The 12,230-nt window shown below is 42.9% G+C and overlaps 1 protein-coding gene across 1 annotated transcript in view; it reads right to left on the bottom strand.

The window, feature by feature from the left end:
* Positions 1-2,714, bottom strand: part of LYN (LYN proto-oncogene, Src family tyrosine kinase) — a 67,474-nt gene extending 64,760 nt beyond the window's left edge. Inside the window, exon 1 of the mRNA XM_006085285.3 lies at positions 2,698-2,714. The gene's annotated coding sequence lies outside the window, so the exon portion shown is untranslated. The remainder of the gene's footprint in view (positions 1-2,697) is intronic.
* Between the last annotated feature and the right edge of the window lie 9,516 nt (positions 2,715-12,230).

Genomic DNA, 12,230 nt, shown 5'->3' with positions numbered 1-12,230 from the left:
TTCTTCTCTCAGGGGTGGGGACACTGTGACATTCAGGACACGATGAGGGATTTGTATCTTCCTTTACATCTGGTTCAGGAATCACCATCAAAGACAGGATACCCATCTAGAACAATTGTTCCAGTGTAACAGTCCACAACCGGCTGCCCGCGGATATGAATATGTCTCCATCGCTCTGTGGTCTACATTTCGCACACGCCCTTCCAGAGTGGTATCATGTTTAGAAATCAGGCCTAAATCTTTCTGCCACCCAAGGATGCTGACAAAGTCCAGAAGTAGAAGGCTTAGCCTTAGAAGCACTATTTTTAAATGAGAAAATAAGACTGTTTATCTGTGTACAATGGGAAACAACCTCATCAATTCCAATTCACTGACAGTGAAAGCACATTAATGTTGAACACACCCAATATTTCTCTCCAATGTTCTCTTTCTCATAAAAACAAAATAAATGTTTCTTTAAAACCACTACTTCTTTAGCCAGTGATCAAGTCAATAAATTTTTTTCTGAAGTCTTGGTTAAAAAATAGGGCTATCACAAGAAATAATTTACCATAAAGTAGAATTACCAAATTGACTTACTCAAAGTTCTATAGTTTCCTGAATCTGAGAGACACCGATTTTTATACCATTGTTTTGTGGAGTTAAAAAAAGAAAAAGAATGGCTACTCTTCGAAATAAATCACAGTTATGGTAGCATTAACTATGATTTCAGAGGTAATATAAAAATATGCATGTCAGAGCTTCTACAATAAGTATATACTTATTGAATATCTGTTCTGTTATTTTAGAAATCATAATCTCTGTTCTGGTTTAATCTTAAACGTTGTGGGGTCTTTTTATTTTTTTCCTTTTGGCAGTACTACTTCATATTCTTTTGAAGTAGGGAGAATTATTATCAAAGTAAGTTTAATGGACTTGAGTAAGAAGCAGCATCATCTCTAATCCGTGTTGAACTTGCTTTCCAATTCAAACATTGCCCTGATAGTAGCTGATAAAAACTAACATCTATTTAACACTTACCATGTACCTGGCACTGTGTCAAGCACTGTAGATGGGCTGTTTCATTCTATCCTTACAATAGTCCTTCAGTTACTATATCATCCCCATTTAACAGATGAGAAAGTTGAGGCTTAGAGAGGTAAAGCAACTTCTCCAAGGTGACAGAGGCTGTAAACAGTGGAGCCAGAGTTGGGCTGCATGCTCTTGGGTCAGAACCATTTGAAGTTCAGGAGTATTGGGGGAGACAAGAGTCCCCACTTCAGCCTGCACAGTGAAAGTGAGGACCATGGTCCACCATCACCCACTCCAGACTGACTCCACACTGTGAGTGGGGAGTGACCTGGCCTTCACAGGCCGACAGATAGAGGATTCCTTAGTGGGTGGGGTGAGCTGTTGGAACCCAGAAACAGGACCACAGGGGTGAGATTAACAGGAGAGTGCAGGAGCAAGGAGTCATTACAGAATACGCCTGTGAAAGTTGAGGGCAGCACCGGGCAGATACAAACATCGGTGCAGGACATGTTACAAGTCCCCTCTTAATGCTTTATAGAAGAACACAATCAAAATGTTTGAGCTGGAGGATATGTAAGAGGTCATTTAGACCAGCAACCTCAACATCGCCTGGGAATGGGCTAGAGATGCAAATTCTCAGGCCCCACCCAAACCTGCAGAATCAGACTTTCTGCAGTGGAGCCAGCAATTCTGGGTTTCAGAAAACTCTCCAGGGATTCCTACGCCTGCAAGAGTTTTAGAAGCCCTGATGAACCTGTTCAACCTTCTTATTTTACAGACCAGACAGTGATGCCGCGGTCCAGCAACACGGACATGGCGAAGTGAAAGAAACAGAATCCCAGCCTTCAGGATCTTAGTGCAGAACCTCAAATACTTCAGTGTTTGGTTCTGTTTTCACAGACGTATCCATTTTCCAAGGATCTGAATTTAATAAAATATATTTAAATGAACTATTGTTAACATAATTAAACTTGCACGTCAGAGGCTTGAGGATATCTGCAATTGCAGTATGTAAAGTTCACAAAAGATCAGGCAAAGAACAGTGCATGCAATACGAAAGCAGGCAGCACCCACTTCTAGATGCCAGGGAGACCGGCAGCCGCAACACCGCGTGACGGCAACTGCAATCAGAAGACACATTTCAAAGGGAAGAACAGACAACAATAGATAAGGCTTTAAGACAGAGTGCGGCCTCTGTCATCAACCCATGGTTAATATGATAAGTATTATAAAATGGAACTTTTTCATCTAATTAGCAGGCCCATTTGTACTGTTCCAGTCTAATTGGACACTATTACATTATCCTAATTCAAAGCAGGTGAAACCTCAGGCCAATTCTAGTTTAGCCAGCCCTCAATCCCACTTGAAACCAATCCGTTGGCATCGTTCACCTTTTCTGCATCTGAAACTTGGCTCCACTGTGACAAACAAAATGAACAGGGACAGGGAGTTAAAAGAACAGCAACTTCCTTGATCTTTCCTGTTTTACCAAGTAGGCAAATCTGCTGAATTTTGTTCTGGTGGTATTTTCTCACGTCTGGTAGAATGAGGCTGGTGGTGGGAGGAGGCACAAAAACACACACACAACCACCGTAGTGACTATTGTCTGAATTTTCACCAAAATATTGGGACTGGAGGCCTCCGAGAAAGGTCCCGGAGCTGGGGCTGGTCACTGAGTGCACTCACATGGCCAGAACCGCTGCGGTCTCACCAGGACCCTGGTCATGGCAGCTGATCAGCTTGATCCACCCACTTAATCACAACTGAGCGCCAAAGGAACTGACCACGGCTCACACCAGCAAATAGAAACAGTCCCTTCTTTTCTTCCTCACTCTCACGTTTAGGGAACATTTGCACTCTAGAGTACGGGGCCGTCTCAGCATATCTATAATAATAAAAGCATAAAGTGCTAATTAGACCGGACAGCTGAACAACCTTCCAGACGACCTTCCGGATGAAGCTGGGGCTGCAAGGGCCAAGGCAAGCCGCGGGGGCTGTGAAGGCCGAGCCCCTTGCACAAATTTCGTGCATCAGGCCTCTAGATTTATGATAAATACATAACATACTTTTAGGGAGAAGCAGGTTGCCCTCCTGAGGATACATTCAGTGTCCACCCCCCATTCCCCTCAGGATTTGTGCCTGAATAATCACAATCCACCTCTCCCTCCCAAGGACTTTCATCTGAGCTATACTGAAATCTCTCCGACCTGGAACAATACCATTCTCTCTCTCTCTGAACATTACCATTCCCTCTCTCTCTCTCTCTCTCTCTCTCTCTCTCTCTCATGCACACACACAACTCTCCCACCCCCCACTCTCCAACCTGCACAAGCTGCCCCAGTTATCTTTCCAAAAACAACTACAATTCTCTCTGCGCTCATTTCCTCGTTCCTCACACAATAAAGTTGGCAAGTAACTCCCTTCACAATAGCCTCCCTCCCTGGTTTTATAAGCCGCTCACCTCATTCCATCCCATCCTACAGACCAGCCACATGGAAACCCAACACCCTCAGACCTTCATCCCTCCTCCATGCCTCTGCCCTTGCTTTCTTCCTGGAATACTCCTCCCAATAAACAGCCTCCTTCCGGTTTCAGATAACCCACTTCAAATACCATGTCCTGCGTGAAAAATGTCCTGAACAACTGCACACCCCTCCTTCCACGTCCCTACCTACCTCAGGCCCAGCACTGTTTGCATCTTAGTCCACTCAGTGTTGTCAGTGCCCAGGACACTGCCAAGCCCCTTCGAAGACACTCAACAAACTTTGCTGAATTCTTTAGCTAATAAAATAATTTATGTGCAATTTCTTCTCCAGCCTCTCAAAAGGCACCTTCGCTCATACCTTCAATATAGTTAGAATTCAACAATTACACCTTCAATCCTTTCATTCGAGTGTTTTCCAGGTTTGCCAGTTCACAAGAATGACCGGCTATTTGTTAAAAATTCAGGTTATTGGGCCCTGCACGAGGCAGATCCCGAATTAGAATCCATATGTGGGTTGCGCACATTTGTAGCAAACAGTATAGGTAATTCTTACACTGATTTGACTTAGGCACACTTTGTCCCCTACTAAAATGTGAGCATCTTTAGAGGAGAGCGACACAGTACACTGTATTAACTGTTTATACCTTAGTGTGAGTTTTTGGTAAAATCCTTCACTAGAAGATTTTAATAGGAAGGGTGGAGAAAAAGAAGAAAGGTCTCGAATGCATCTAGTTATGATTTTTGGAAACCCTTCCCTGGCTATGAGGCCATTTTACACCCAAACCTTCTGTAATAAAAATACTTATCTAATCAAGTGGCTTCTCAACAGGAAGATCTCCCACTAACTACATTACACAGCTGATAGACAAGTTTTTATATGTAGCATCATCAATTCTTCTTCTAATGGTTAAATGATTTAGATCTAATTACAGAATTCCATTAATATGTAAGAATAAAATCAAGATGAATAAACTTTTTACACAAAGGCTGGTGTGCTTATGTACTCTTGCTTTTTCCTCAGAATGACAGAATTTCTTATTTGGGCTAAAATTTGAGAAGCTACTTAAGTGCAGCCATAGTAGGGTCTACTTGTAATATTGGATTTTATAAATGTTGGGGCTAAAACACTTTGAGTCTGGTTGATCTTGTCTGCCCACATAATCACCTCACTGCAAAAATTGTTGGGTCTCATTATGCCCTTCAATGTAGCCTTAAAGGTACATGCAAAAGAGGCACACAGAAATCTGTTACACAATGAGATAGAAATGTTCTTTACTTTAATTTCTAGGACGTACATTTATTCCCCCCACCATTTCTCTTAACAACAGTCTGGGTGGTATTTAAATGTTCATTTAGGAAGTAGCTCATCCCAGTCATGTTTTGTTCTGAATTACTTCTGTTTGAGCAGAGAAACACTTAGATGGGGAAGGGGTGAGGTGGGGGAGAAGGCTGGAAGGGATGGGAATGGATGGTGGACAAACCATGATTTCTAGCTCACTCAGAATCCAACATCCACATCTCACGTCACCTCTACCATAGCCTTAAATAAGACTTGTCCACATCACAGCACACTGGACCCATCCTCCCATCTTCTCCATTTCAGTAAAGGCACCCTCAGCTGCTGAGGATGAAAATCTAAAAGTCATCCTTGGTTCCTCTTTTTATCCCTCTCCAAATCCAATTCACCATCAAGGTCTCTCAATCAACACATATAACCTGGCCCCAATCTGAGCCCTCCTCAGCTCCACCAGCACAACCTCCTGCAGGGGCACTCACACTGCCAGATAAAACACAGGACACCCAGTGACATGTCACATAAACAGCAAATCACTTTTCAGTATAAGTATATTCCAAATATTGCATAAAACATACTAAGAACTTATTCATTGCTTATCTGAAATTTACGTTTAACCTGGCTTCCTACATTTTGTTTGTTCATTTGTTATTTCTAATAATACATTGATTATTAGAAAGAGTGGAAGAGAGAGGGAGGAAGGGAGGGGAGGAGAGAGAGAGAGAATTGATGTGAGAGAGACACATCCATTGGCTGCCTCCCGCACGCACGCTCCCTGACTGAGCCTGGAATTGAACCTGCAACCCAGGTGTATGCCTTAGACCAGGAATTGAGACTCTGACTCTTTGGTGTGCCAGGCAACACTCTAACCACAGAACCACATTGGCCAGGGCACATCCTACATTTTTATTTGCTGATTCTGGCCCCACACAACTGAATCTTCATTTGTTGATTAAAACCCTCTTACAGCTTTCTTCAGAATTTAGAATAAAATTTAAGTTCTTTCCCAAGGTCTTTAGGGCCTTGAGTGGAGAAGGTTGGAGACAGCCTTCTGCTTGCCTCTCCAACCCCTCCCCCACCCCCACCCTCTGGCTGCAGCACGGGAGCCTTCTTCTCTGCAGACACCCAAGCTCATCACCACCTCAAGACCTTTGCACTTGCTGCCCCCTATGCCTAGAATCCTCCCCTTGTCCTTGTCTTCCACATCATGAAGATCACAGCTAAGACACCGCCCTGCCCCACCAGCTTAGCTAAAGGAGCATCCCCCATCAGCCACACACCCTCTATCCCAGGACTCAGTCTTATTTTCCCCAGGGCCCTTCATCCAACCTGAAGGTATTGATTACTACACTGTACTTTTGTCCTACTGGCAATGCACGCACCATTAAAGCAAAGACTCGACTCCTGTTCACTGTCTCCAGAAGCACCCACACCTGGCATTTACCAGTCCCTCAATGTCTATTTGCTCATGAATGAATGAAGAGTTTCCCATCTGTAAAATGAGATTTCCTTACATTCTAAGGCATCTTCTTCACTTTTGCATGTCCGACTTTGACAATATGCTGACATCCTTAAACAACCTTTCCTGTACCCAATTCAGAATTTTTCCCATCAAGCAGCGAATTCACATTTCCATCTGTGGCACAATGTTGCTGCCCCTTCCTCTCGCCCCCACCCCCACCCCCCCACCCCCGCCCCAGCTCAGAGTCATCAGCAGCGATGTTGGTTGATGCAGTTACTTGAGTGTTTCATTGTATTTTAAACTTGTGATTTTTAACACTTGGTAGAAAGCCAGAAAACCAAGGGGTTGATATAAATGGTATGAAAAGCAGAGATGCCATCAGCTGAATTCAACTGAACAAGATGAAAATCACAAGGGAGGCTGAAAGCAGGGACTTTTTAACAGTCAGGGAGACAGTCTTTTGGATGTATGCTGGTAGCCTTACTGTGAAGAAAATGCATAAAATTAGACTGCAAACTGTCTAAGCAGGAATGTGCAATTAAAAATGGTACAAATTGTTTATCAGGAAATGGAAGCTCTTATCACATATAACTCTATTTTTGGCTTCAGGCTTAGGAGAGGAACAAGGGGCTGCTCTTGGAACATCTGTGAACCAGCTAAAAAGCAGTAAGGCCATGTCTGTGAACAGCCACATCGGATAACCCTCCCGCTGTTTCCCCATCCTCCTTACTCCTTGGGATTGTGGGGTTTCTGAAGAAGAAAAGTGTGAAGTTTTAGTTTCCACTTCTCTGAGCTGCTTGGAGAATGAAATATTTGCAGTGGTCATCCAGGCCCTTTGGTGTTCGTTAGATAGACCATTAGAAGGCAGGACAGGAAACCACAGGCACAGGAGGAAGCCAAGCGCCTAAGTCACAGGGCGGGTGGTGGGGATCCACAAGCTGACTCCAGCAGGAAAGAAGAAAAGAGCCCTGGCCAGTTTGGCTCAGTGAATAGAGCGTCGGCCTGCAGACTGAAGGGTCCCAGGTTCGATTCCGGCCAAGGGCACGTGCCCGGGTTTTGGGCTCAATCCCCAGTGGGGGGCCTGCAGGAGGCAGCAGATCAATGATTCTCTCTCATCGTTGATGTTTCTCTCTCTCTCTCTCTCTCTCTCTCTCTCTCCCTCTCCCTTCCTCTCTGAAATCAATAAAGAAATATATTTTTTAAAAAAGAAGAAGAAAAGAGATAATGCATGCATGTTAGATAGAAGCAGATGGTTCAAGGAAGTCCTACTAAAAGCTCCCCATTTCGGGGTTCTAAATTCTCTGTTTCTTTTATCATTTTACAGATATAGTTCTGAAAAATATGGGCACATATTTTCTTTAAGAAAAACTTGGAACTGTGCCAAGCCACGTTCTGACATGGGAACCACTTGGTGTTCAGCACTTTTTCATGAAAGTCTTACATGGATGCCCGGAAAACAAGGATGAGCAAGGCAGTCTCTGCCCTCGGGAGGACAGGGCACAGTGGGAGAAACAGGCAGATCAACGCTCATGCTGATGAGACGTGAACGGTGCCACAACAGAGGCATGTTAGACAAGCTTCAGGGCCCTGGAGAAAAGCAGACAGCCTGAGTGTCAGGGTTGGCTGAATTCATGTACACACAAGGTTAATGCCTCAGTCACAGATTCATTGGACCTTACCATGTGACATTATTTTTAGTTTCCTTTTTTTTAAAACTTTCATTTATTGATTTGAGAGAGAGAGAGGAAGGAGGAGAGAGAAACATCAATTTGCTGTTCCACTTATTTATGATTTTTGCAGTCATTGGTTGCTTCTTGTATGTGCCCTGACCGGAGATCGAACCCGTAACCTTGGTGTATCAGGACGACACTCTAACCAACTGAGCTACCCAGCCAGGGCCTAGTTTGCTTCTCTCCTTGAGGTAAAATGTATATGCAGTGCTCTGGAGATGGATGGTAGTGATGGTTGCACAACAATGTGGATGTACTTAATGCCACCGTACACTTAAAAATGGTCAAGACGGCAAATGTCATGTTATATGTATTTTACCACAATTTAGAAAAAACAAGAAAAATAAATTTTGATTAACCACCTTAAAAAAATGTATATACAGTGAAACACACAGCTCTTAAATGTTGTGAGATCGGTTTTGATCTATGTCTACGCCCACATCGCCTCCTTCCAAAACAACATACAGAGCATTCCTATCAGCTCAACAGTCCCTCTGTGTCCCTTTCTAAGCCACCCCTCCCTGCAATCACTGTTTTTGAACTTCATACAAATGAAATCATACAGTATGCATTTTCATTGTTTGACTTATTTCACTTAATTTAATGTTTTGGAATTCAATCAGTTGTTACATGTATCAGTGTCTTTTTTTGGTCTGGGTAGTATCTCATTTGATGAATATATCATCCAAATGTATTAACTACTCTTCTGATAATGAATATTTGAGACATTCCCAGGGATTTTAAAAAATTTTACTATGAAAAAAGCTGTTATGTACATCACTGTACACATCTTTTTGTGGACATGTTTTCTTTTCTTTTGTGTGTGTGTAAATACCTAGGAGTGGAACTGCTAGGGGGTGAGGTAAATGTATGCTGAATCGTATAAGGAACTGTTAAAGGGTTTCCTGCAGTGGCTGTCTCCCTGCAACCTGGCCAGCATGTTAGTGTTGTCAGCCTTATTATTAATTAATTAATTAATTAACTAAAATCCTGACCCAAGGATATTTTTTCCATTGCTTTTCAGATAGTGGAAGGGAAGGAGAGAGAGAGAGAAACATAGATGTGAGAGACACTTTGATTAGCTGCCTCCCACATACCCCTGAATGGGGCAGGGGAATAAACCTGCAACTGAGGATGTGCCCTTGACTGGGCATGGAACCTAAGACCCTTTGGTCCTTGGACCAATATTCTAACCACTGAGCCACTGACCAGGGCTTTTTTTTTTTTTTAATGGAGAGTGAGAGCTCACTGAACCACCATGAATGATGCAGGAAGAGGAAGATACCCCTCGGACAGGGTTACTGGTTTCCTCAGGGCTGCTCATTCTCCCACAGGCAGGAGGGCTCACATCCCTGAGTCAGCTGGAGTTTGAATGGGAGTTCAATTCATTTATTTCCTTTTTTTTAAAAAAAATAAAGCAACCTCACATACTCTTTCCCAACCAATCCTGATAAGGAATTCCAACAGATGGCGAAAGAGCAGCTCAATCTCATTTGCCTAGAGTTCACAGGAAAGACCTCACCCATCCCAGCCCTCTGATGAAAGAGATGCCTCATTTCTGAGCATATCAGTCAACCTGTTGCACGTAAAAAGAAGAAAACAATACTGAATGATGAGTGATGATGGAACCATGTTCCTTCCTGGTTTCCTACTGCACACTCCTTTCTTTTCCATGGGTTACTTTGCAGAAGTCACGATGAATTGGGCAACCCTAGGAGCTGCTGGAGCCCTGTCCAGGCCCCTTGCACATGTGAGACACTCCAGGCCTGGATGTGAAATCCCCAGAGCCCAAGAAGCTCTGTGTACCTCCCCACATGGCTTACAGCACAGCCAAGACGATGCTGTTTTGGTGAGTACGGGTGTCTCATCAGGTGGTGTGTCCCTGTCCCATTGCAGATGCTACTCAAATGCATGGGGGAGGTTGAGTAGAGCAAGCCCTCTCACCCTAGGTAACTATCCACCCTCCTAACTGGTACCCATGTGGCTGTCTTTCCTCAAGGGGGCAGTACCTTGAGGAGGTCACCTTTCTAGCTAGGCAGCTATTCTGGGAGCATCTCAGACCAATTCACTGATCTGAACAGGACCATCCTAATTCTGAAGGTTTTCTTAGAATAGCCCAAAGATTCTGCCTTGGCTGGATCTAGTGAAATGGTTCTCAACCTTGGCTCACAGGCAGAATCTCAGGGAAAGCTCTAAAAAGTACTGATAACCTGGACCCCCCCCCCCATTCCCATTTAATTGGTTGGGGTGCAACTTGGGCATGGGTGGTTTATGCTCCCCATTGGTTCTAATGAGCAGCCAGGGTTGAGAACCACTAGATTCTAGTGACTAGAAAATCCCTACACTACAGCCTCACCCACTTTTGGAAAAAAAAAAGTCAAAATCCAATAGTGTTGGGAACCTTATCAAATAGTGAACTCCATATCAAAATTTAAATCATAGCCATGGAAATGCTTCAGGCTCCCTGTTGGTTAACTGCCGCAGTAATTATCCCATAATTCCATGCTCTGATTCAAGGGTGTGTGTGTGTGTGTGTGTGTGTGTATGTGTGTGTGCGTGTGTAATTATCCACTGCCAGCCTAACCCCATACCTAAACTCAAACAGACAAAAATGCTCAGGAGAATTAAATAAAACCTCTGATTGACAAATCGAGCCCATGATGGCAAATGCACCTGCTAGTATGCAGTGAAGTCAACTTTCATATCATATTTTTGCTTCTGTGAATGTTATCTTTTCTAAATCATTTGTTCTAAAATCTGATAGACAAAATTAGAAATTATCTAGTCCTGAATTTGGTTACACTATAGACATAAAGAAAACAGTAATATCGACAAATTATTAGCTTTGGGGTATATTTTATGAAAAACATTATTCACTCATATTTACCTCAGGTTTATCAATTATAACACTATCATTTTTTCCTTTATTTCAAGAAACACTCCACCTTATTGTTTATAGCCACCTTTCAGAGAACAAATATTTTTATGATTGATAAAACAATGCTACTTCATGTTGAAAACCTCAAGATCTCCAAAAAGGGCAAAACACTAAATTCTAGATAAACAAACAATAGGCAGACTAATCATAAGTAGAAAACAAATCACTTTCAAATGGGAGGGTCTCAATGAATCCCAATGTATTCAGATTGGAATTTCTATCAACAGAAATGAAAAGTACAGTGAAAAACAGCTTCCCAGACCACTTATCCCCGGATCTTAAAGGTAAAACTTGGAACAGAAGAAAATTTCCAACCTGTTCATTTCCTGAAACGTGGGTAGTCAAAACATTAGAAGTAATTCAGTTCATTCTTCTTCTCTTGAGCTGAGGCTTAGTTTATCTTTTCCAACTTTACTCTGCATCTTGCATACAGAAGCCTAAATAATTTTCATTATTCCCCACTAGCTCACTTTGTTCTTGAAGACTTGAAATAAATACCTCAAAAAAGGGCTTCTCTCTTCTATTTTCTCTACTGTGAAGACACCATCCTACTCATGTAAATCGGTAAGTCCTCACTTAACATGGTTGATAGGTCTTGGAAACTTCGACTTTAGGCGAGATGACATATAATGAAACTAATTTTACCCTGGGCTAATTGATATAGTCAAGAGTTAAGTTCCTACAGCCTATTTCTGGTTACAAAAACACCACAAACTTCTAAATAAAGACCCCAAACACTTCTAATGTTAGACACTAATATAAACTTGAGCTACACATACATTTAAGAAAGATGAATAAAAACAAGTAATGATAATAAAATGATTCCAATTCAGGGTCCCAGTGCCTGCGACCAATCCTAGCAGCTCAGGGAGCAAGGCAGGACGCCTTCCATCACAGGGCCACTCACACCCACACTCACTCAGATGGGGACAATGTAGTCACCCAGATTCCCCTCACGTGCACATCTTCGGGATGTGGGAGGAAAGCGGGGTACCTGGAGAAAATCCACGCAGACAGGGGAGAATGTGCATGCGCCACACAGACAGTGGCCCTGGCCCAGAATCAATGTTTTATAATTATTATTATTAAATCAATGTTATGATGAAGGGATGTTACTGGAGGACCTGCCGTAGAGAGATTTTTTTAAAACATCATCTCTGACGCAGTTGGCTCTCTAACTGCCAGATTCTTTCCTGTGTCTATGCAGCAATGAATCTGTCACTCCCTGGGGTAGCACCTTAACCTAAATCTCAGTCCGAATGCTCTATCTGGCCTACGTTCTTCTCACCTGTTTATCTTTGGTTGAGCCA

The sequence above is a fragment of the Myotis lucifugus genome, unplaced genomic scaffold, assembly GCF_000147115.1.
Source record: "Myotis lucifugus unplaced genomic scaffold, Myoluc2.0 scaffold_17, whole genome shotgun sequence".
NCBI lineage: Eukaryota > Metazoa > Chordata > Mammalia > Chiroptera > Vespertilionidae > Myotis > Myotis lucifugus.
This window is presented reverse-complemented; position numbering and strand designations above follow the sequence as displayed.